Raw genomic sequence first — 26012 nt, forward strand, 5'->3', positions numbered from 1 at the left:
CCGGAGCAGAAAGAGCGAGAGCCATCAGCAACCTGGTGCAGGCTGTGACACCAACTGCGTTGGTCCCAAAGGGGAGAGAGGATTTGCCAGCATCTCCCCAAAATGTTGCTCAGGAGATGGGTGAGGTGGATGGGATGTGGGAAACCTGCTCAGTTTCAGCTCTGATGCAGCACAGAGACCAACACACATTGTAAAGCAGTAGTTCATCTTTACTCTCCCCAACAAACAGAGAGGAGATGGACTTCAAACTTAGCCTTCATGCAAGCACAATTCACTGGGTCTACTGAAGCGACCAAAGCCCTGCATATCCTGATGGTCCCACCCTGCCCTCGCCTTGGCCCTTTCCCTCTAATGAGCTTCCCTCAGGGAAGATTGAAAGCAAAGCCCCACTGTAATCCCCGACAAGGACTAACACAAAGTTACTGACCTCAAAAATTGATGGTCCATATCACAAGGGAGAGCAGAGGAGCTGATGGCAATGGCTGCTTCTGAATGTAAAAGTCTCTAAACCATCACGGAAGCAGCATGCACCCTGAACCCTCGCCCCCAGAGTTTCCACGCCTGACGTGATAAACGAGGCAGTGAGGGCAGCTGACAAGCCAGCATTCCCGTGCGCAACCCCTACCACCCCAGCTTGGGAAGACAGGGAAACGAAGGGAAAAAAAGCAGATCATCCAAGCCTCACAGTTCCCTCGGCACAGCAACCACCCTTAGCTGCTCTGATGATAAATATTGAATCTCATTATATTTTCCCTTCATTAAGGTGCTGAGCATGAACCAGGGGTGGGTTCAGCACCACATCTGTCTTGTGACTTTCCACTCATCCCATCCTCTTCTGCAGTGTTTTTCTGTATCTGTCTCATCTCCCATATTAAAGACATGGGTATGCACCACCAGCTCCCCTTCACCAACCAAATGTGCAAATAAAGGCTGAAAACCACCCCATTTCCAATCCTGGCAAATTTATAGTGGTAACTTACTTCCAAGCCAGCTGTGATTTTTATATGGGATATGACCGGGTTAAGGAGTCGAAGGCGTAACTGTACAAGCGAGAGCAAAAGCCCTTTATTTCCATAAAGTCATTTTTTTTTACCCTCCTGAAATAACAGGGAGCAACACAGCTCTTGCCAGTTTAGTGGGGTATACATGAAGGCCTGGCTAAAAGCAACCTCATTAAACTGGCTGGGTCATTAAGCACCAATTCAAACACGCAGTCCTCTGATCACTGCATGACGGCTGGGAACCAAAGGCAGCTTGCAATTAAACCTGTGACAATCAGGAAAAACCTTTCCAAACCCCCTCCAAGCAGAATCCACCAACACCATCCCCACCCTCCCTTCTTCTTTTTATTTTATTTACTTACATAAGCAGCATGACAGATAACTTGGAGGAAATCAAATGTTTAATGATTAAGCGACACTTAGGCAGCACTCTGGAAGATAAATACGCCCTTTGGAAACCCTGCAACAAAAACAGAAGGTATAAACAGACAGTAACTAATTATTCTGATTAAATCTTGGAAGACCTGAAATACCCGACTGCAGCAGAACAAAGCCGCTGTGCGCCAGGGGCTGCTCACAAAAAAGAAGTCACACCCTTTTTTAAAGGAATTCACCCAAATAAACCTAAGTGCTTCTGTGTTGTTTTTGTTTGCGTGCGTGTTTCTTAAGGTCTAGGCTGATAGGAAACCTCCACAGTACCCCTGGAGGGATCCCATTGCCTTCAGCTAAAATTAGACTTCAAGGAAAGCGGGTGTCTCCAACCTGCGTGGGCACAGCAAGGCTCCCACCGTGTGCTTGAGGAACAGCGTGTTGGAGTTTTTTCTCCCCTCCCATCGAAACCAAAAAGAGAGGGGGGTTTCAATTAAAAGACATTAAGGAAACGAAATAAACAAGGCATGCTGTGAGGGAGAAGGGAGGGGACTGCAGGTCTACCCCGCTGCCCAGCTTGGAGGGATCTGAGCATTGACTTGGATGCAGGGAGGTGGAGATGCAGCTGAGCCACAGGGACACAACAGGATGTGATAGCGAGACAAACTGGCAAAGCCCATCAGCAGCTCACCCACCATCACCCACTCAGAGTAAGACACCTGCGTTATTGTGGTCCATGATACCAGCGCCGGGAGCCTCTGTTGCAGCAGACAGCACCAAGAGCAAGACAAGGGCATGTGCTCAGTAGACATTCCCCTGCTTTCCTTGCCTTGGAGGAAAACCATTGCTTTCCTCCTCCCTCGCTCTGAGCCCTCCCCCCACCACACCAAATGCCAGTGGAGCTCAGGGGAATATTTAATCTCAAACCCCAGTAATCAATCAGTTCACCCTCACACATGAGAAAGACTCGCAGCAGTAGGCACCAAATCCTATTTCTACCCAGCAATACAATGTTTTAATTATGTACATAAAATTCCCCTTTTAACATAAATCTTGAACAGATCCAGGCAGCCCGCGGGTGGTGGGTGGGAAAGGACACGGTGCTGGGGAAGAACATGGGGATGGGGGAAAGGGAGGAGGAACCATCCTGGCAATTATTTAAAATGACAACTTTATACGGCTGCTCCAGTTTGCCGTCGGCACGACGATGCTTTGACCTTGCGTTCGCCATTCTGGAGGATGGGCATGAGCATGGTGAGCAGCAAGCTCACATCCAGCCCTGCCACCAGAAGAGGCACACAGCAGCAAGCATGCGGGGAAATGGGGACAGAAAACTCATGACACACACTCGTGGCAAGGTTTGGGCCAGGCTGTGAGACAAAACCAGCAACTGGGCCTTGCCACCAGTGCTCTGAGACTTACTCCAAAAACTGTTTACAACAGAGGGAGCCTTTCTAGCTGGGTTTGAGCAAGTTTGGGGTAGTTCCCTGTAAATTCTTGTTTTTTTCCAAGTGCAAGCATGGCCAGACCAGCAGAACCATCACACGGCTGCCAGGAACTTCCCTCCGTTGCCCAACCAGACCAGTCCCAAGTGGCACAGCTCACAGCCAGCTATGTTAAAAATACATCTTTTAAATATAAACACATGCACAGAAGTTTCTCGTGTAGAGGAACAAAAGAGGGGACACCCTGCTGAAACCCCGTGTGCAGCTCAGCTGCTCTCTGCAGCAACGAAGGAAATGAGAAGCAGAGACCAAGCACACACCCACTTGCTGTGGCGTGGTTTGGCTCCAGAAACATTTCTGGATTCCCCAGTACAAGCTCTGACCTCCAAGAGCGGCAAAACAGTCTCAGAATCATCTTGAAGGAGAAGCAGAGGGGCCCCTGGGTGCTCAGCCAGGCAGGTGGAATGGGACAGAGAGATGGGCTCTGGGTGACCATGGGGATGGCCGACACCAGGCCATACTCTGTGAGCTCAGAGATCCCCAAAACACACATCATGCCAGAGGAACAAGTCAGAAACTAGCCCAAACCCACAACAGGAGTGCTGCAGAAAGCAAGGTTCCCTCCTGGGTCTTGGCAATAGGATGAACCCACCCCAGACCGATGCTCCAGATCCACGAGACCATGGTGGTGCTTGGACAAACAAAGGGAAACAAGCTCAGGACTGAGGATCCCGGGGTTATCTTTTACTTCTCTGCATGTAGAAAGGCTGGGTTTTTAAACCCTCTTTTTTTTTCAGGCAGATCTCATGGAGGGCTTCTTAAACACACACACACTCATTGCTTTCAAAAGATGCACGCTCCTTGGCTCACAAAAGCAGTTTTGGGAAGGGGAGGCGGCGCAGTGCAAGAGGAATTTTTCAGTTCCTCTCAACAGGGAAGGCTACATGGAAATCTGAAAGGGAAAACTACCTGTAACCAAGATCTCTGTCTTCTTCCAAAGGCCAATGCTCCCTCCCCTCCTTTAACTTTTGGCTTCAGTTTCCCGAAGACCTGTAATATCAGGAACTGCTTGGCACAAGGGATGAATTCCTCAGGCTTCATGTGCATACCCAGAGAAACTATTGCATTTAAACCCTCTCTAACCTCTTTAGCCCACATGGGGGGATGCACTATTAAGGGGGACAAGGCACCAGCAGCTGCCCGCAGTGTGTTCCCAGAGGATCCAACTGTATCCCCATTCTTTCCCAAAGAGCAGGATGTCACAGTGCAATTCAGGACAGAGGTACTCAGTGCGGTATCTAGAGCAAATTAAACCTCCCAGGCACAGCAGCAAGCATGGATTTATTGATTCATGGAAAATGTCCTTATAAATTACTTCATTCAGATGAATGGGACAAGACAAAATGAGGGCTATCCTTGGCAGCAAGAGGCTGCAGCACTATCATTTCAGCCCCATAGTTCAGGAGAAGCCACTCTTTTGGAAGTGTCACACATTAGAAGCATCTTCTCACTTGCAGCCCAGAAGGCCAACTGCATCCTGGGCTTCATCTAGAGAAGCGTGGCTGAGGGAGGGAATTGTCCCCCTCTACTCTGCTCCTGTGAGAGCCCACCTGGAATTTTGTGTCCAGTTCTGGAATCTCCAACATAAAAAAGATATGGAACTTTTGGAATGGGTCCAGAGGAGGCCATGAAGATGATCAGAGGGCTGGAGCACCTCTGCTGAGAGGAGGAGCTGAGAGACTTGGGGTTGTTCAGCGTGGAGGAAAGAAGGCTGTGGAGACATCATATAGCGGCCTTGCAGTACCTGAAGGGGCTCTGCAAGAAAGCTGGGGAGGGACTTTTTACAAAGGTATGTAGTGATAGGATGAGGGGAAAGGAGTTTAAATTGGAGGGGAGAAGGTTTAGATTAGACATTAGGAAGAAATTCTTCATGATGTGGGTGGTGAGGCACTGGCACAGGTTGCCCAGGGAAGTTGTGGCTGCCCTATCCCTGGAGCTGTTCAAGGCCAGGTTCAATGGGGCTTTGAGCAACCTGATCCAGCAGGAGGTGTCCCTGCCCATGGCAGAGGGGGTTGGAACTTGGAACTGGATGGGCTTCAAGGTCTCTTCCAATCCAAACCATTCTACAATTCTAATGGGGTTTCATAGGGCTGGAGGGGAAGCCAGCACAGATCCATGCCTCATCTTAGTTCCCACCTCCCTGCCTATGGCAGGTGGACTTGATGAACGAATTTTGCAAGCAAGCAGGTAAAAACACTGCTTGACTTCTGCTTTCCATGCACATAAACTCCATCCACACCTGCTTGCATAGGGATGCAGCCACCAGGCACGGTGGGACATAGAGGCTGCTGCCATTGACAGCATGATATGCATTGCTGTGGCCACCCCTCCAGGGTCTACTTACAGTGGGACAGGGAAATGGACTACCTGTCTGGGAAGACATGGCACAGATCCATGCTGAGCTCCTCTGTATTGTCCTCTTCCAGCCCCATGAAGTCTCATTAGAAGTTCTGGTTCTGAAAGAGTGATTTATCACAGAGTAAGGGACTCCTAAGCATTGCAGCCTGTTAATCTTATCCACTTCTCTCAATACCAAGCGCTGAACAGACTTTTGTCAAGCCCGAGCTCCCTCCTGGAGCTGCCAGCAGTCTGGACCCAGGATGCCAAGATGAGTCTGAGGCCATTTTCTGCAAGTATTCGTTTCAGTAGTTAAAGGCAGCACAATGTTTTTAAACTAAAAGAAGGTAGAGTCAGACTAGATAGAAGGAAGATATTTTCTATGATGAGGGCGGTGAAACACCAGAGCCGATTGCTCAGTGAGGCTGTAGTTGCCCCATTCCTGGAAACATTCAAGATTGGGCTGGACAGGGCACTGAGCAACCCGATTGAGTGGAAGATGTCCTTGCCTATGACAGGGGAGTTAGACTAGATGATCTTTAAAGGCCACTTCCAATACAAACCATTCTACAATTCTCTGAAAAATAAAGAAATAGATGGCTGTACCTGTGCTTTATTCTGGATAGGACTCGCCCAGCTTTGGCTTCCAGACACAGGCTGTTTGCTAGACTGAAAAGCAGCTGGATGCCCACCACTGTCCCCTTGAAAAAGCAATATATATACTTACATTTTTTAGTTTCTGGATGGAGAGAAGAGTGCTCACATTCCCCCAGCATGAAGCATTTCCCCAGATTTTATGCACATGTGGCACTTCCCCACATCCTCATCAATCAAACCAGCTCCGTCAAATGCCAAGGGCAGAACCAGGAGCTGCCCCTCCACCATAGAAGCAGAAGCTCTGCTCCCAAAGTGACTTTGGCAAGAACTGATCATGACTCAAACCACTCTCTACTGCTCCAAATCACCTCCTGGCATCACTTCCCAGCATCCCCTTCTTCAGATCATCTCTTAGTTTTATAAATCAGTGCTAATTCGAGATTTACTTTTAAAAACCACCAGCAAAGATGCTGAGCCATCATGTTGGATGCCTCCAGGATGGTACCTGTGGAGGTCTTCTAGGAATGCCTCTGCCTCATGCGATCTCTCCCGCTGGTAACATTAAAATTACAATTACCTCTGCAGATTAACAAAGGCTACCACATCTCTGGCAGCAATCTGAGGCAGGGACTCCCAGAAGCAATGAGTTCAAGTTATCAGGGCATGCAGGCACACACACAGCTGTGTTTGTGGCCCCCATCGCTCACAGCCACCCACGCCCCGACACGCTGCCTCACTCGTTCCCCAAAACACACCCCAACCCCCTGGCACCGATCAGTATTTTGATAAACAAACGTGTCTCGTCACATCTATTCACTTAACTCTCCATTGAGGGGTTGCCATTCCCATGTGTGTTGCCTTTGCAGAATAAAAAGCTAATGGGTTTCGCATTCCTGGTGTGACGATGTTGCCTCCTCCCAGACCCAAGGCACGGTGCCTGGCTCTGCAGCATCCTCCTGGTTCCAGCATCCTTCTGCCTCAGGGACCACGAACCACCACCCTGAGTGGACCACCTGCCCTGGCACTGCTGTTTGGGGGTGATGGAGAGAAAACTACTCCTTTGTGTAGCGAGGATTAAAAACAAAAAAATCAATGGATTTGTTTAGCCTGGAGAAAAGGACGCTCAGGGGAGACCTTATTGCTCTTTCCAGCTGCCTGAAAGGAGGCTGAAGCAAGGCAGGCGCTGGTCTCTTCTCCCAAGTTACAAGTGATAGGACAAGAGAAAATGGCTTCAAGTTGCACCATGGGAGGTTCAGACTGGATATTAGGAAAAAATTCTCCACTGAAAGAGTTGTCGCGTATCGGAGCAGGCTGCCCAGGGAAGTGGTTGACTTGCCATCCCTGGAGGTATTTAAGAGAGGTGTAGATGTGGCATTTGGGGACACGGGTTAGTGCTGAACTTGGCACACTCTTGCCATGGCGTGGCTGGTACCTGAATGAGGCAGGTGAGCTCGTAGCAACCCCTAACACCTTCAGCTGCTGCCCACGCACACCCGAAGCAATACAGAACAGGCACAATCACACCTGTAAAGTCAGCACCACACAGGAAGGTGCAACCACCAAATACACACTTCTTCACTCACTGGAAATCACTTAAAATGGCAAAGAGGAAAGGCAGGAGCCAAGCCTAGGACTGTGAGAACAAAGAGGCAGAGAGCTGAGGATGTGCCACTACCTGCTGTGGCTTTCACTCTGGCCAGGGAACCTTCTTCCAACTGTATGAGTGCCATCCTACTCTTGAGATACCAGGAAAGCACAAACCACCCTGCCCTTGGAAAGCAAATCCCTGCTTTTCTTAATGAACAAACTCAGGCATCACCACAGAAGCTGAGAAGTTGACCTTGCAAGAGCAAAGCTAGTTCCCCTACTTTTACCTAAAATTTACCTCCCCTCTCTATCTGGAAGCTGAATCAAGGATAAAGCAGGTCATGGGCTCATTCTTTTAGGTATCATGATGCGATACACAGACATAATTATATATTTTAAAGTTAAAGGGAAACTCATTCACTTAAACAATTTAATTAATCATCCCTCTCCAGGAGCTGTGGGTTTTTTTAACTAACAGAAGTAATCAGTCATTCCAGGGAGGGCAAACACCCATTTCCCCTGGAAGCCCCTACCTGCAGCTTCAGCTATCCGGGCTCCTCCCAGTACGCCAGGGTGGAGGAGCAGGAGAGCACAGCAGAGCACAGCACGCTGCCAAAACACAGGCAGATATGGGGGTTAAATCCAGCTGCTCAGGGATAAGATGGTCACACACTCTGCATATAAGCAAATGGCAAATAGTGGTTTGCCAGCCTACAGCAAATACCACCATATGTCGCTCGCACAACTGTCACCAGGTATTTAATGCAGAAGTGGCTGATATTGGAGACCCTGAAGACACATTTCACAAGAGAAATCTATTCCTCTCTTGTGAGACCTCATCTGGAATACTGTGTCCAGTTCTGGAATCCTCAACGTAAGAAGGATATGGAGCTGTTGGAATGGGTCCAGAGGAGGGCTACAAAGATGATCCAGAGGGCTGGAGCACCTTCCCTATGAGGCTGAGAGAGTTGGGCTTGTTCAGCCTGGAGAAGAGAAGGCTCAGAGGAGATCTTATAGTGACCTTCCAGTACCTGAAGGGGGCCAACAGGAAAGGTGGAGAGGGGCTATTCATAAAGGCTTGTGGGGATGGGACCAAGGGGAATGGGTATAAACTGGAGAGGGGCAGATTTAGTCTGGACATTAGGAAGAATTTCTTCACCATGAGAGTGGCGAGGCATTGGAACAGGTTGCCCAGGAAGGTTGTGGCTGCCCCATCCCTGGAGGTGTTCAAGGCCAGGTTGGATGGGGCCTTGGGCAGCCTGACCCAGTGGGAGGTGTCCCTGCCCATGGCAGGGGGGTTGGAACTGGATGATCTTTAAGGTCCCTTCCAACCCTAACGATACTATGATACTATGATACTATGACATTTCCTTAAAGCTCTCCTGATTAACTGCTTTCTTGGCTCTTTTGAAGCCTGCAACACAGAAGTCTGAAAAGATAAAGTGATGCTTGGCTTTGAGGCTGTCACCTGGAGAAGACTGGAGAATCACAGAATTCTTTGTGTTGGAAGGGACCTTTACAGGTCATCCAGTCCAACCGCCCCTGCAGAAGCAGGGACATCTTCTACTCATGCAGGTTGCTCAGAGCCACATCTAACCTGACCTTGAATGTTTCCAGGGATGGGGTATCCACTACCTCCCCAAGCAACCTGTGCCAGTGTTTCACCAGTCTCACTGTGAAAAATTTTTTTCTAATACCCAAGTCTAAGACGAATTAGTACTTTTTACCTGTTGTGACTTTTTGGTCTATTGAGGACTCTCATGAGGCCAAACAGAAGACTCTGAGATGCTGTCACCAAAGGCAAATCTCAGGAGATGAAGCAAACAGAGATCCACCCAGCAGCTCTGGGAGAGCATTAGCACAGACAGACCAGGGTGCACACAGGCTGCCCCCAGCCTGGCCATAACTTGCCGATCTTAATCCCAGACACATGATTTCCCAGGTGGCACCTTTGGACAAATATAGTAAATTTCCCCACTAGCATTTAACTTCCCTTTTGCCTTCCAAAGCTAAAACTGCTTCAAATTGCTGCTCAAGATGATCAATAGCTTTGTACTCCTTTGTGTACAGAAATACTGATCTGTTGCCTCTGGGAATTCTGCAAAGATGGAGAGGGTCTTTTTCTCTGTTCTGAAGCCACCAGCCATACTCAGATAGCTGTAGCATAGACTCTAAACTTTAAAACCTGTCAGATGATGGAAAGTTCATAGCTATGCTACAAGACCCAGTGTTTCCAAAACCTGTATTGCCCGAAACCCCAGAACTAGAGTTCTCCATGCAGCTGCCTATCGAGCATCCTGCCCCTCAGCTGTGGTCCAGATACAGGTTAGCAGGAGAGAGCAATGCAGGTCTTGACCGTGGGACGCCCCATCCCTCCCTCCTCCCAGCTCTGGTCGGAGGCAGCCAGCTGTGTCCCATGTTAGCACATTTTGCATAATCAAAATTGGAGTTAGCCTCTGTAACCACAACTCAAAGGGTATATTTAACTCAACTAGAAGACAAAGCAGATCGGGTCCACCGCAGATTAAATTAGCTGAGCCTGCTTACGCCAGGAGCTCCCGTCTGCCATCGACCACGCCTCACGTGGATTTATTCCTCCTAGCTCCACAATTTGGCTCATCTGAATCAGCTACGTCCTTGCACAAGCGCAACATCATGATCCCACCACCAAAGCCCCATAACTTGTTGCCAGCAAAGCCCACACTCGCAGCTCGGAGCTGGGGTAGCAGCAGTCAGGTGGCAGCCAGGAGGGCTAGAACAGAGAAAACAGGATCCTTTCCAACAAAGAGAGCACAGTTCACCCAGTGTTTTCTTTCCCTCCTTCCCTTGAGATCACTCTCTACACTGTTTGGCCACAACAGAGAAGCCACCCATTCAGGGAAGAACGTATTAGGCTGCGCACTGCTTGGCTACAGTTACTTTACAAATAAAGGTGATTGTAATGAATGTTTGCACACTAAAAGAAATCTCTTCCCCCACCTACATCTCCCAAAGCAAAATCCAGCTGCTCGGCAATATTATCTTGATGCAGAAGCAGCCTGGAACAGAGATATAAGGCTTCCCCGAAGGCACAGTTTATTAAAAGCATGATTATTTAGCCGGTGCTCTTCAAAAACGCTGCACTGAAGTGCTGTTCCCAGACCGGTTCTCATCACGGCAGCAGCAACCCAGGCAGGGTCCCCCAGACCAGCAATTCAACGTGTCCCCCTGGAAAGCAACAGGGATTTTCCAGGCTAAAAAGCAAGCCAAGACCAGGGGGACTCACAGCTGAGAGTCACGAGGAGCTCCAAACACACCCTCGTCTCCTCCTGGGATGTTATAGGGATGGGAACTGGCATATTAATGAAATCCAGAGGACATTCACTATTTATCCAGCATCTCTGCCTCTGACCTCATGCCAGGCACGCCACCACACTAGCAGCCAAATATACCTAATCCCAGATTTCAAGAACTGGAGCTACAAAACCACCACACAAAGAGGCAGTGGTTCGCACGCATCCCAGGGAACCTCCCCGCAACCCACGCCTCTCTATTTATCCAACACGCGATCTTTACACGTTCAGCTATTTTCATCCCACCCCGCTATTAATGGATGCAAAAGGCAGTTGGGTAAGGCGTTCGACAAAAATCTCATTTAGAGATCAAGACAAGCTTAATTGGTTTCTAGCCAGACCTGCACAAAGATGGGTTACTCCACAAATACAGTTGCTAATCTGCCCATTATACTCCCTAAGCTCCCACCGACAAAGAAGAAAATAAAGAAGATGCACAAAGGAATGCAGTATTTTGACCATGTTACTTCCAGCGAGGAACGCATCAGGAGCGATGCATTCTGCAGGAACAAGGGCTTTGCTTTTCTTTGAAGGAAAAGGATAACCAAGATAAACAAAATAACAACAAAAAGACGTAACGCAGATCAAATCTGCATTTTCCGCAGGCAATCCCTATCCGTTTCAGGTTCTAGAAGAGCATTTCCAGCAGCTATTGTGTCTGCAGGCAGGCAGAAGCAGAGGAAAAACCTATGCGGCTGAGGAGACGTCACGTCACAAGTGACGGAGTGGAAAGGATAGAGAACCTTGTGATTAAAAAGCACAGGACTGAAACCCTGGGGAGCTGAATTCACTTCCTAACTCAGCTATAAAAGAAACCCTTACAAATCGCCGAGTTTCCTGTGTGATCACATCCTAGATGATTTATTCAAAAACCTGGTGTTGAAAAGTGAGGGAGGGGGAGGAAGCAGGAGGAGGAAGGGGAAGACTCAATCCCATGGGCTGTTAATGGACTTGGGGTTAGACCAGTACTGGCAAGTGGTTACCAGCCATCTGTGCCAGGCGCTTCGTGACCCAGAGGCTGCCCTGAGAGACCAAGACTGCAGGTGCTTCAGCAGCCAAAGCCCAGGCACTACGAACCAAACCAGCCATATCCCTATGATCAAGCCAGTTCCTTGCTGCAACAGTGCTGGAAGACCATCAAGCAACCCGCAAGTGAAGGTAAAAGACCACCCTGCTCCTTTGCCCAGGTGTGTTGGTGGATAAGAAGCTCAATACGAGCCAGCAAAGTGTACTTGCAGCCCAGAAAGCCAATCGAACCCTGGACTGGATCAGAAGAAGTGTGAGTAGCAGGGCGAGGGAGAGGTTTCTGCCCCTCCACTCTGCTCTCTTGAAGCCTCATCAAGAGTCTTGTGGTTCAGTTCTGGAGTCCTCAGCAGAGGAAAGTCATGGACACATTGGAGCAGGTGCAGAGGAGGTCACGAAGATGATCAGAGGGCTGGAGGACCTCTGCTACAAGGACAGGCTGAGAGAGTTGTGGTCGTTCAGCCTGGAGAAGAGAAGGCTCTGGAGAGACCTTACAGCAGCCTTTCAGTACTGAAAGGGGACTACAGGAGGGGGAGGGACTCTTTATCAGGGTGTGCTGGGACAGGATGAGGGGGAACAGTTTTAAGCTGAAAGAGGGGAGATTTAGATTCCTGTGAGGGTGGTGAGGCATTGTTACAGGTTGCCCAGAGAAGTCATGGATACCCCATCCCTGGAGGTGTTCAAGGCCAGGTTGGATGGGGCTTTGTGCAACCTGATCCAGTGGAAGGTGTTCCTGCCCATGGGAGGTGGGTTGGGACTGGATGGGCTTTAACTTCCCCTCTGACTCAAACCATTCTGTGATTCTATGTGCAGCAGAAGGTCACCAACACCAGACTCCAACAACAGCATCTCACAAGCTTTCATAACACAGAACTCTGAACAGAAAAGAAATTATGTGCAAAATGGAAGGGTTAGTGATATTTTCCTCTCTTGGAGCTATGCAACAACATAGAAACAAGAATATAAAGCAGTCCTTGAAATGCAGAGTATCATAAATTAGATGGCAATGCAATTCCAGGGCTGCAGAGCCAGCTGTAGCAGTGGCACAGGTAGAGAAGCCAGGAAAGGGCCATTCGGTTACAACCTTCTCCACCTGTGTAACAGCCCAGGACTCCCAGCTCCAGCACAGGTGGTGTTGGAGGTCTGTTTATTTGTCCAAGTCCAAGCCAATTCTGCTCAGCAGGAAACACTGCACCCAAGGGAGAGTGGAGCTGTGGATCTTCCTGCAGGAAAGCACTGAAAGCAAAGCCAGCACCAGAAAGGATGTCAGTCATGTGTTTTGGGCCTTTATAGCAACATCCCTCAAGCACCACAGCACCTTTCCAAGACCCTTTTGCAGCAGGTGGGTTTGCTATAGGGCAGAGCAGTGTTTTTCCAAGACCTTCCTCAACCACAATGGGTGCTTGCAAATCCAAGGCATGGTGCAAGCAAATCACAGAATCACAGAATCACAGAATCACAAGGTTGGAAAGGACCCATTGGATCATCGAGTCCAACCGTTCCAAAAAGCGCAACCCATTTCCTGGCCTTGGACAAGGGCTGCTCGGCATAGAGCTATGGGGCTGGTGCCACCCCAAAAAGTTCCTGTGGGAACCCCAGAGTGAACAGATTCAAATTTTTACTTTCAGCAGCAAGAGAAGCTGTAATTAAGCAGCCCAGAAGCTGAGTACAGACATCCCCATGACATTTGCTGACAAAGTGCTGTTGGATACGCTTTGTTTGGCTTTTTCCTCCCCATGGAAAAATGAGCACCCATTTTTCATAGGTCTTTCTCCATGCTCCTTGTGTTGCCCCAAGAGCTGACTTTCCAGACTAAGAACGTGCATCTCAGTATGCACTGTAACAACCTATTGCTATAGCTGGAGCTCAGCTCTTAAGAGTCCTCCGTGATCGGTCCCTCCTTAAATGCTCCAACACTCCACTGCATACCAGGGATGACAGATCCTGAAGACACAGTTTCACCCCTGACTCCGAGGAAAACAAAAGACGTAATCTAAAACACAAGGCAAAAGGAAGACATATGGATATGAGGCAACCAAGATGCAGCCGTGAGACTTCATCATCACTGTCTCACACGTCTCACGTAGTTCATCCTCATCCTCTGTGAAAAGCCAACAGAGCTTCCTCTGATGCAATTACAAGCGATTCTTTGGAAATCCATTCACTTAGTATTTGGAGGTTAAAGTCCCTCTTTACTCTCTTCTTCTCATGCTGAAAGCTGCCATGCTATAGGATGTCTGGAAAAGCCAGGGAGATATTGCATTTTATCCTAGTGTGCCAACTGAGGGAACAGCACCATTTCATGAGTCCATAACCCCAATAACAGCCCATCACTGCAGTTTGAAAACCACTACAACCACCACTGCTTCACCTAAGAAACAGCAAATGCTAGTGAACTCCTGACTGCTAAAGCAGCATTTAGTAAAGTAAATGTGAGAAAACGATGATCATAAACTCATTTCCAGCTCCATACACAAAAGCAAACTGACTGTAGGGATTACAATATTTAGCACGCTCCAAAAATTTTCCTCGACATCTTTTTGCTCTGTGTGACAGGTCGAGATTTCTCATGGCCCTGGAGCCACCAGCTATTTCACATGCAATTTGCCGAGCAGCACTCTCTAAGGAAGATAAATGAGCTGGAGTTTATAAATGGATCTGAGTTGTCCCCAAAAAGCCTTAAGTGTCTTTGTAGGATGCTTCCAAAATGCTGCAGCGAGGAGGAGGCAGGTTGGCTGAGGTCTCAAGACCACCCTCTTGTACCTGCAGAGCTTTGGTAAGCAAATGGCTTACGTAAAATATCTGTCAGGATACTCATTTGAAGTGCCAGCTCCAGTAAACAAGGTTGCTCCAGAGGCACCGCGGATTACCACAGTTCAAACAGTCCTTGGCGTGACTTGCCAGAGCGCCCAGGAACAGATTTGCAAGTTCAGCTTTTCTCCTGCCCGACACTTGCCTGGCACTGGTGAGCAACACCCAGGCTCCCAACAGCCTTAACCTTGCCAACTCCTGGAGGCAGAGAAATAACGATGGGAGAAGCCTCGTCTTTGACCACAGGACTCAGTGGCAGAAGAAAAAACAAGGCAGCGTCACCCTGGACTGCTTTTCTCCCTTGCAGCTGGAAGAGCTCCAACCCTGGGACATCCATGAGCAAGCTGGGCGAGTGTCCCTCAGCAGAGGAATGGCAGCAGAAAGTTACACATGGGATGCACAAGGAGAACAGTGCCAAGCAAAACAGGGCAGCTGGAAATCACCATGCATCTGTAAGACTTAACCTGATATTAAGGCAGACAGCAGCCTCTCTTCCCTGCACAGAGCCAAGACACTTCTAACGCCTTGGGGGAGACAAGAGAAAACCTCAGCAAATGAAGTGTTCTTTGCATGAAACATTAGAGCAGCCTTCCAGTACTGAAAGGGGCTACAGGAAAGCTGGAGGGCCTCTTTATCAGGGAGTGCAGGGATAGGATGATGGGAAATGGTTTTGAGCTGAAAGAGGAGAGATTTAGATTAAATATCAGGAAGGGATTTTTGCCTGTGAGGATGATGAGGCAGTGGCACAGGTTTCCCGGAGAAGTTGTAATGCCCTATACCAGGTGTCCAAGGCCAGGCTGGATGAGGCTTTGAGCAACCTGATCCAGTGGGAGGTGCCCCTGCCTACAGAAGAGGGCTTGGAACCAGATGACCTTTAATGTCCCATCTGACTCAAACAATTCTATGTTTCTGTGACTGCTATGAAAGCTGGGCACAGCAAGGGTATCCACCTTACCCAGCCACATCTCCGCTGTCCTCACCTCCAGTGAGAAGATGCTGTGGTTTCCAGGAGCAGCAGTGTGAAGGAATGGGAGTGCAAAGGGTGCCTGGCAGCCACAGGAGATAAAGCTTTACACAAACAGATTTACAGTTGCTTACATCCACACAAGCATCCTTGAAGGAAACAGCTGCACCGGACCTCAGCTACCACAGACTCTCCAGAATGACACGCAAGAGTTCACAGCTCCTCTAAGCACTGTTCACTCAGTGCACAAAAGAAACACTCGAGAGCAGCAGCGAGGCAGACCCACCACAGCCTAAGCTAAATGTCATGCAACACATCTGAGCCAGAAAACACCCTGGCTATGCTGCCTCGACGGCTGTGCTATACCAAGCAACACACCTTGCTTGGTTGGGGCAGGGGAAACAGTCTCCAGACTGCTCCTCCAACCTTCTCCTCTCTGCTGGAGCTGGGAGCAAAATCTGCTGCTAACAAAGGTTGTCTGTAACAGCCAAAGAGCTGCCAGGACATCGCCTGAGCAGCATAAGATGCCATGGGTCTTGCCACCACCCTGACCTGCTGCGCTCTCCCTGTTACATCCCAGACCTGAGCAGCTGCGGGTGCCACCCCAGAACAATGCCACTCTGCATCCCTCATTCTCACACTCAGTTTTCTTTGATTTTCAGGACAAGTACTGTCCTCTCCTGCTGGTCAAAGCAGTGCCGATCTGGCTCCCAGGTGCAGAGCACAGCCCTGACTCCTCTGTGCTGTAGCCTTGGGGTACAAGCAGGTTTGTTCCTATAGAAAACCAGTGTGTGCACTTTCTGGCATGTTAATAATCTACCCTCAAATGCTCAACCCTAAAATCTCTGAGGATGCCCCACTTACTAGAAGGGCCTCCATCGGGAAGGCAAGCTGATCTTTACTCCTGCAAAGCATAGAAGGAACCAACGCCCTGCACAGCCTTTCCCCAAAAGCTGCCAAGCTCCATAGCAAAGTTTTGCATATTGGTACAGAGCCCAGCTACTGGCATTTCATCCAACCTCCCCCAAGTCTGCCCCTGAATGGCACAGTTTTGAATTGCCTTCCTCCTGTCACAGTGTCCTGGGGCGGGATCTGCCAGCAGCCCAGCCTATCAGAGCAGCAAGGAGCAAGTTGCACCTGGATATCCCACTGTGTTTTCCTTTGCTCTCCTGAGGATGGGTACAGGTCAGATGAATTCATTGGGTCCTTCCTCTCTCTTTATCTCGCTGGTGTCTGCCGTGTTGCTTGGAACTTTGTGAGGCTGCTCTCCATCCAGGGCTTGTGCAAGAAGGGATGAGGAGCCTCAGTGCAAAATTCCTGGCAACAGCCCAAATCCAGAGTTTGGGAATTGGGTCACTGGGTTCAGCTTCCAAAAACCATCCCTTTAGGAGGGGCGGTAAAAGCAGCAAGAGTCACCTTCACCACTGAAGCCAGAGCTGGACACTTCAGCCGCTCCTCCACCACACCCTCCACATGCCATTTTGTGTAGAAACACTAATGCGTTGACGGAGCAGCCTGGAGAGGGACTGCCCTGACTTCCAGGCAGTGAGGCTGCGTGCACAGGAAAGAGATGATTCAGGTAAGCAGCACGTAGCATGCTATGCAATGCTCACCCGGAGGAATGCAGAAAGCGAAACATGAAGCCACTTGTCTGGCAAGGCGAATAACCCTTCAATCTTCCACCAGGCCCTGCAAGAGCCATGGAACTCAGTGCTGTGTTGAGAAAGACGAGGATGCCTCCAACCAACAATGTTCCACCTCTTACTAACCGCACTGCAGACATGCTACTGTATTTCCTCAGTGCCGAGTCCAGAAGAATTCAGCGAGAGACCTCCAAAATACCATAAAAGAAAATTCCAAACAGTAGCGAAGCAACTGGCATATCCTCCAGGAAGAAATGAGGAGTAAATAGCAACACTGCTCCAGCGGTTTGACACGTTAGCACTAGTAAGCACTGCTGTGATGACCGGCTGGCACGTGCTGGGGTGGGCGAGAACACACCCATCCACCAGCACTGCCACTTCATTGGGTCAAGGCAATGGGTTGAACACAAAGACTCTCAAGGCAACTCAGTCCATGAGGAGTAACGTGTTGAGTAATTTATTGAGTCATGGTAATACTGGCTCAATGACTGTCACTAGGTTGGGCCTCTTCATGCATCTAGCTGATTTCGGAAGAGGTTAGGAGTGACCTCCTCATCCAACTGCTCCAAGCAGCACAAAAGTCTTCAATTTAGTAAATTCAAAACAAACTCCTCCAAAAAGGCTAGGGGCGAACGCAGGACAGAGCACCAACAGGACAGGGTGATCAGAGATTCATGCAGAGCACACAGAAGTTGCTCCAGACCTGGGTGCAGTGTGAGATGGGATGCCCTTGGGAATGACCCCACCCAATTTCACCATGAGGAAAACACAGAGCAGATGTCCAGTCAACTTCACATGTTAATTTGGTTAGTTTGCTGTAATTCAGGTGGCTGGTGCTCAGGCCAAACCAATCACGAAACAAAGAACTGTCAGCTCAGATCATGAAACTCTCCAGTCAACTAACCACATCTTCATGGTGTGCCAGGCCACCTCTCTCATCTCCACCTCCTTCGGTTTTCTTCTCAGAGGCCACAAAGATTTGAAAGCTTTATGACTCACTGAGATTTTCTATGCTACCGTAGAACTTCATGTTCTTCAACGTATTTCAAAACATTAAAACACGCCAGGACAGGAGATACTAAGTGTAAATGATCTCCTGAGAGGGCAGGAAGGTAAGAAGGCACCAACACAGCTTTCTTTCCAGGTTTAAGAAGTGGTGGGAGGAAAGAAGAATCGAAGGCAAACAGCAAATCCCACTCAGCATCTTAGAAGGAGCTGGGGAACCCTTATTTTTTTACATCAAATAGAAAGTTGGAAATGCATTCTGCTGGTATGTTTAACTTCTTTCCAACCCTCTACTAATTGTTTCTCTCATCCCTTAGTATGGTAAGCACATAGAGTAAGTAAATCTTAGCATCTTAATTAACCCACACAGAAGTCAGGATCAGATATCCAGTATTTCTTCCCCAATTTCCCGCTTTTTGTTCAGATTACCTCTTTTTTCAGCACAGTGCTGATATCTGTTGTGGTGCAGGAGCAAAAAGTACACATATGATTACCTTAAAAAGGGGGGAAAAAATCAATATGGACATGATTTGAATTTTACAGCATTGGGCTGCCATGACTTGCAAATAAACAACTGTCCCAGCAGGTCTATGCAAGCTTAAGAGTGTAGCAGTAAAAAGTAAGGGTTTTTTTTTCCTCTTTTAAAAGAATTTTACTTATATAAAAAGGTGTATTTAAAAAAAAAAAAGAAATCACAGGCTGAATAACCTTAGTTAGGTCGCACTCAATTCCAGCAGAACAAGAGCATCCTGCTTCACATGGCCTCACCAGTCACTCCATGGCAGTGGCAGCTTTCTGAAGCCAAGCTAAGATATTTAATTACCAGCATCAAGTCAGAAACCAAAGCGTCCAACAAAATCCTCATTTGTGAGCGAAGGCTGCAGAAATCTTGTTGAGCAGGCTTTGGCAATCTCCAAAGCCGACAGCTGGATGCCCTGGCTTATCGACTGCTAGAGCATGCACAGAAAAAAAAAGCTCTGAATGCTTGCAGTGCCAAGCAAGCCTTCAAGGCAGCCCCACCAGCCTCTTGAAAAGGCTCATATAAATAGGCAAGCTCCGTTTATTAATACTTCCAAGATAAAAGCGTGTGTAGAAGCAGCTCAGTGCGTATCTGTGCAGCAGGAGGATAGGCGAAAGACGACCACCCACTCTGGGTGGTGCATCTATCAGCATCCCCAGCCGGTTTTTAATGAGTTCAGGTTATAAATGCAGCAGGTAAATTTGCTACCTGCGCATGTGGTGGGCTGCCGTAAGCACATCGGCCAAAGACCTTCAGGCATCAAGCCAGTATCGATAGTCAATGCACACAAACAGAATACAGAGGGAGAGGGGGTGCTCTCCTGGCCACCTGGTAAACAGTATTCGAAAGGAGACCAGCCACCAAAAGCTCTGTGCTGGGCTCCTCGGCCATGGCAATGGCAGCGCGGGAGAAGAGGGGGAACAAACCAAAACAAAGCAAGAATCAAATAGAGATAAACATGACCCAGTTAGACTGGCTGTCCCCAGCTCCTGCCTATCCTCAGCAGGAGGGCTTATCTGGGACCAGAGGAGCCAGCCCACCACAGCCAGCCCTTTCCTGCTCTCCCCAGCACCCCTGCTGCAAACAAAGGGTCAGATAATGAAGCAGCTCAGGTCAAGACCAGTTTGACTCCGTTTCAAGCCCAGGGGAGCAGATTCGGCTCTGATTTTACACCTCACCCATCCTGTTTGCCTCCCCAGGGTGGAGGCTAGGATGCAGAGCAGTGCATACGCCTGGCTGGCTGGACCCAAAAACCGCAGGGCCATGCAGGGGCACCACCAGCAGAGCCACACGCCAAAGCTGTCCGGAGCCAGGAAGCGTCAGTGCTTCCTGCTGTCCCGGTATCACACATCGGGCGGTCAGAGATTGCGGACTTTGGCTTTTGCTTCCTGCTCCTGACAGAGAAGAGACAGGTCCTGGCATACAGCCATAGGGAAAGCAAGGCGAGTCACTCACTAATCGAGGAACAGCAAGGTGGATGCCCAGCCCGCAAGGCTTGGGGGGGCACTGCACACCAAAATAAAACCCAGCACCCATGGAAGAAGGTCTGGATGCTGCAAGATCCATTTACTCCCAGTGGGACCAAAAGAGGGGCAGACAGGGAACACCAATGGCTTTGGCATATGTTGTTTTCAGCGATACAGGATAAGGAGGTTGCATTGCGGTTCACCTTAATACACAGCACCACTCGGTTTTGTATGCAGTATCAGAATCAACCTCTAGAGAGGGGGAAAAAAATGTCGGTGCAGCCAGGAGAAGCCGGCTCATTGTACAACGCTGAGTATCTGCAATGCTCAGGCCTTGCTGGAACCTCTGGTACCTGGCAAAGGGAGCTTGGCTGCATCCCAGGATCTCCCACCCGCCTCAAATTTCCACAGAGAGTTCCTCAACCCCTGTTTGGCAGCATGCAGCCCTGTCAGCTCAAGCAGGTTTTGTCAGGAGGAGAATTATCATGCTTTTTTTGCCTTAAAATAACCTTGATCACTAAAAGATGCGGCAAACAATTTTCACAGAGGCACCAAGGCATGAGGCAGCACAGCCGTCTGCAAGCACCGTGGAACCCAAGGATGAAACGCCACTGTTAATACCAATGACTTTGTGCCAAGCAAGTCAAGATCAGGCAGGATACGACTGCAGCCATCGCACGCCAATGGAAACGGGTGCCAACCCCTACAGTTTGCATGCAGCGAGGGTATCGCCCTTCCTCCACACAACCCCCCTGATTCAAATCTCCCCGAATTTCCATCTCAGTGCAGCCAGCGACAGACTTGACCCCCATGTCTGGAAGCTCTCCGGATGGCGCTGGAGCCCTACACCACTGACACAGTCATAGCTCAACACCAAGACATGCCGAAATCCTTCTCCCACATACACCAGGTATGGAGAGCATCAGGCTGGACCAGAGCATGCCCGCAGCAAGATGTTTTACACAAACAGATCATCAGGCAGCTCCAATTGCTGCGCCAAGCGGGGAGGTTGGCGGAAGACAGAGAACCTCCTGCAAAACAGGCTTTGCTCAGCCAGGGGAATCATAGAATCACCAGGTTGGAAAAGACCTCTTGGATCACCGAGTCCAACCATACCTATCCGCCACTAAACCATGTCCCTGAGCCCCTCGTCTACCCGTCTTTTAAACACCTCCAGAGAACCCCACCCCCGGGGCTCTGCAGGTAAGGAAAGGGTCACATCGCGCCCGGTTTGGGTGGGAGCCGAGGTCGAAGCAGCCCTGGGAGACGTTGCCATGGAGAAGGCAGCGCCGCAGCATCCCCGCATCCCCCGCCCGCCGGTGGGCGCCCCCTGCCCGGCTCCACAGGGGTGGGCACCGCCCGGGCACGGCTCCGGGGCTCCGCTCCACTTCCCACCCATCCCGCACCGGCACCGGAGGCCACGACAAGCCCTGCACACAGGGAATATCGGGAGAGGGGAAGGACGGGGGAGGGGAGGGAGCCGCGGGGCCCGCCCGAGAGTAAAAGCCGGGGTGGGGCTGGGGGGGGGGTGGGCTGTGGACTCGCTCCTGCCCTCCCTTCGGCGGGTAAACGGCACCCCGAGAGCGCTGAGAACCCCCGGTCCCCGCCCCGCTGCCGGCGCAACCGGATCCCTCGCGGGGGCCGGGAGAAAGGGAAACCTTCCCGCACCCCACCCCCTCCGCCGAAAGCCAGAAAGGAGAGGAAGGGGAGAACGACGGAAGCGGCGGGGCCGCTGTGGACTCACCCGGTGGCGCGGATCGCCGTACCTGCCGGCGCGGCACTGCGCTGCGCGGCGCGGAGCCCGCCCGGCCCCTGCCCACAATGGGGCCGCGGACACGCCCCCTCCGATAGGCCACGCCCCGGTAGACCACGCCCCTTCTACAGGCCACTGCCCCCTCGCAGCCGCTGTACACCATGGGGCCGTCACGCTCCCCTCCAGGAGACCACGCCCCCTCCGGCAGACCACACCCCTCCTATAAGACACGCCCGCCACAGGCCACACACCCTCGTGAGGCCACGCCCCCACCAGACCACGCCCTCTCCTACAAGCCACGCCCACACCAGACCACGCCCTCTCCTACAAGCCACGCCCCTACAGCAGACCACGCCCTCATCAGGTCTCGCCCCCATAGGCAGACCACGCCCCCTTGGACAGACCGCGCCCCCGCCAGGTCACACCCCTTCCAATAGGTCACACCCCCAATCCAATGGGGCTGTGGTCACCACGCCCCTCCCGCAGGCCACGCCCCCTTAGACAGGACCGCCCCCTCCACCAGGTCACGCCAAAACCCACGCCCCCTCCGTCAAACCACGCCCTCTCCTCCAAGCCACGCCCCCGCAGCTCCGTCCACTATGCGGTTGTGGCTGCTACGCCCCCTCGCCTAGAGCACGTTCCCAGGCCAAGCCCCTTCGGCCAGGCCACGCCTCCCCACAAGACCCTGTGCATAATGAGACAGTGGTAGCCACGCCTCCACAATCAGGCCCCGCCCCATGTTCCAGGCTACGCAGTGGGGAGGTGGCCACACCCCCATCGCCAAGCCACGCCCCTATACACGGCCACGCCCCCTACACGCGGTCCCTGCCGGCAATGGGAGCCGCGGCCCCGCCCTCCAGGGTGACGTCACTCCTCTGGTCACGCCCCCCCAGTTGCCGCCGGTGCCGCTGGGACGGGTTCTTGGAAACATGGAAGCGCATGGTTGGAAAAGACTTTGGAGATCGTCCAGTCCCACCATACCTGTCCAGTATTAAACCAGATCCCTGTACTAAACCAGATCCCTCAACACCTCATCTGCCTGTCTTTTAATCCCCTGTAGGGATAGGGACTCCACCTATACCTCGCTGGGCAGCCTTTGCCAGTGCCTGAGAAGATGTACTTCCTTATATCCACGCTAAACCTCCCCTGGTGCAACTTAAGGACATTTCCTCTTGTGCTGTAACTTGTTACGTGGAGAAGAGACCAGCATCTACCTCACTACACCCTCCTTTCAGTTACAGAGCAATAAGGTCTCCCCTCAGCCTGCATTTCTCTAGCCTGAACAGCCTCAGTTCCCTCAGCTGCTCCTTGTAGCATTTGTTCTCCAGAACATTCATCAGTTTCATTCCCTTCTCTGGACACACTCCAGCCCCTCAATGTCCTTCTTGTAGTGAGGGGCCCAGAACTGAACACAGGATTTGAGGTACAGCCTCACCAGCACTAAATAGAGAGGCACAGCCCCTTCGCTGGTCCTGCTGGCCACACCGTGGCTGATCCAAGCCAGGATCCAAGCCTGATCCAAGCCCAGCAACTGGGGCCACTGCTGGCACATGTTCAGCCACTGTCAACCAATATCACCACATCCTTTTCCACTGGGCAGCGTTCCAGCCGCTCTTCCCCAAGCCTGGAGTGCTGCATGGAGTTGTCGTGTCCCAAGTGCATGACCAGGCACTGAGCCTTATGGACCTTACACCGTTGGTCTCAGCCCACCGATCCAGCCTGTTCAGATCCCTCTGCAGAGCCTCCCTACCCTCAAGGAGATCAGCATTTCTGACCAGCTGTCATCCAGAAAGCGATGAAGCACTTGATCACTTCATTCAGATCATTGATAAAGACATTGAACAGAGCTGGACGCAGCACTGAGCCCAAGGGACACCACTTTGTGACCAGCCTCCAACCGGATTAACTTCATTTACCACTACTCTTTGGGCTCGGCCATCCAGCCGTTTTTTTTACCCAACAGAGGGTGTGCCTGTAACCGCATGGACGATGTCCTGATGTGAAGCTGGAGGCCCAGTGCGGATCTCCTGGCGCTGGTGATGCTGGAGGCAGGATGGGAGCAGTGTGGGGAGGATCCGGCTCCCACCCAGGCAAGGAGCAAAGATAAAGTTTCATCCGACTGGCGACATGGGGGATCACAGACACATAGGATCAACATCCCAGCTGCCTGAAAAAGTTCTCTCAAGCTCCAGCATTCCCTGCTTGTCAGCTTGGATTTAAGAAATCAATTTTCCGGGGGTTCCCATTTCACGTAAATCAGGGCAGCAATATGGCTGGATTTCCACATGCACCGGCATAACCTCATCACATGAGGCAAGGCTGTGGGCTTTATGCAAAAGGAGTTATTGCTTTGGTGCAAATCAAAACTCCAGATCAAATTAACAGCGGGTAACATTTTAGCTTAAGTAAACTTTTTTTTTTTCTGGATGAGAAATCAAGCTATTTATAACTTGTATGATTTTTTTTTTCTCAGCAACAACAGTAATGGGAAGGTCTGAAGGGGATTTACAGGGATTGTTTTTCATATGGAGCCCACTCAAACTGATACAGAGACAAAGGAAGGGCCAATGATGGGAAAGTAAAGAAAGAGCATCCATAGGGGAGTCAATACCACAGCATAGAACCAAATGTAACGTGAGAAATGGGATACGTTGTAGACAGTCATCCAGACTCCTAGATCACCTTCTGTACAAGGGAGATTGTCAGAAATGTATGTATAACATGTATAGATACGGAATCCATGTTCCAAACAAGTGATCTACAACACTGCTGGAGAAAAATGCAACAGAGTCTCAGGAATGGTTGTGCCCATTAGAGAAATCCCTTAAGACTTGAGCTGGTGTTTTTTTGTTGTTGTTTTTAAAGTAAGAAGGTACATTTATCTCAACAAAGCCACACTTTCATAAAATGGATTTTCTCCTTCTCACCATGCATTGTCCTGTTCCTGACTTCTGGTCTCCCGTGGCAATGAGCTCCACAGGATAAGTGTGACTTGCTAAGAGAAAAAACTGCTTCACTTTATAGATTTGAATTTCAAAGCCATCCCAGTTCCCTGTTACTGTGCTGACTTCACCTCTAAGCTTTTTTAAATGGCTCTTCACAGTCTAGAGTTTGGCAAACAAGCACCAACCCTTGAGCTACTGTCCTGAGAACGAACCTTTCAGCAGGGATTCCATCCTGTCCCTTTCTGGAAACTAGTCAAGGCTCTGAAAAGTGAAATAACCCCTTCTGAAACCATCAATGCCTTTCTATAGATGTGCTTGTCTTGCCAGGGACTTAACCACTTCCCGGAATCATGAAAAGATGCAAACTGCTGAAGATTGCCCAGAACCTGTCTCTGTGTCCGTTCCGGCCCACAGCAAGAGATGCATTGCTGTAATTCCTATTCTAATGCAATGAGAAGAGGAAACTGAGGGGAGATGTCGTTGCTCTTTACAACTATCTGAAAGGAGGTTACAGTGAGGTGGATGTTGGTCTCTTCCCCCAAGTAAGAAGCGATAGAGGAAATGGCCTCAAGTTGTGCCAGAGGAGGTTTAAATTGGATAATAGAAAAAATGCCTTTACCAAAAGAGTGGTTAAACATTGGAACAAGCTGCCCAGGGCAGTGGTGGAGTCTCCTTCCCTGGACATATTAAAAAAGTGTGTAGACGTGGCACTTCTTAATAGGCACAGTGGTGTTGGACTGGATGAGCTTAGAGGTCTTTTCCAACCTTAATGGTTCTCTGCTTCTGTGATGTATAGGGTGTCCCCTTTGGCTCATGGTGGGGATTGGGAGATGCCTTCTTTCCAGAGGACATGTTGGAGACTTGAATTCAAGCTGAAGTACCAGAAAAAGGGCTCACAGGTCATACTGGCAAAAGGAACAACCTACTCATTGTAGTGTGCAGGTGCTCTCAACGTTACCTTGATGTTGGAGCAATGGAAGGTGGCAATCATGGAGGCATTTTGGGGGTAAGAAATGTTAAATGTGGGTTATTGGGAGTAGTAATGCTATAAACCTGGTAGGATACAAAGATAAACATGTCTCGAAGTGTACTGGAGAAGAGCCCGCACAGCTTTTGTCAGGAGAAATTGTAACTCAAAAACTCTAGCATAGTCT

At 50.1% G+C, this 26012-nt stretch overlaps 1 protein-coding gene across 5 annotated transcripts in view; it reads right to left on the reverse strand.

Moving 5' to 3' along the window:
* The window catches only part of DAAM1 (dishevelled associated activator of morphogenesis 1), a 105279-nt gene extending 83245 nt beyond the window's left edge, over positions 1 to 22034 (reverse strand). For 3 of the 5 annotated variants that reach the window (XM_054066708.1, XM_054066704.1, XM_054066706.1), the window contains exons 1-2: positions 21905 to 22034; positions 1364 to 1461 (exon numbers count right to left, since the gene is read on the reverse strand). The gene's annotated coding sequence lies outside the window, so the exon portion shown is untranslated. Of the gene's footprint in view, positions 1 to 1363; positions 1462 to 5242; positions 5332 to 21904 lie in introns of all 5 variants that reach the window. The other 2 variants (XM_054066705.1, XM_054066707.1) reach the window with 2 other exon arrangements.
* Positions 22035 to 26012: the final 3978 nt, after the last annotated feature.

Source organism: Cuculus canorus, chromosome 5, assembly GCF_017976375.1.
Source record: "Cuculus canorus isolate bCucCan1 chromosome 5, bCucCan1.pri, whole genome shotgun sequence".
NCBI classification, from domain to species: Eukaryota; Metazoa; Chordata; class Aves; order Cuculiformes; family Cuculidae; genus Cuculus; species Cuculus canorus.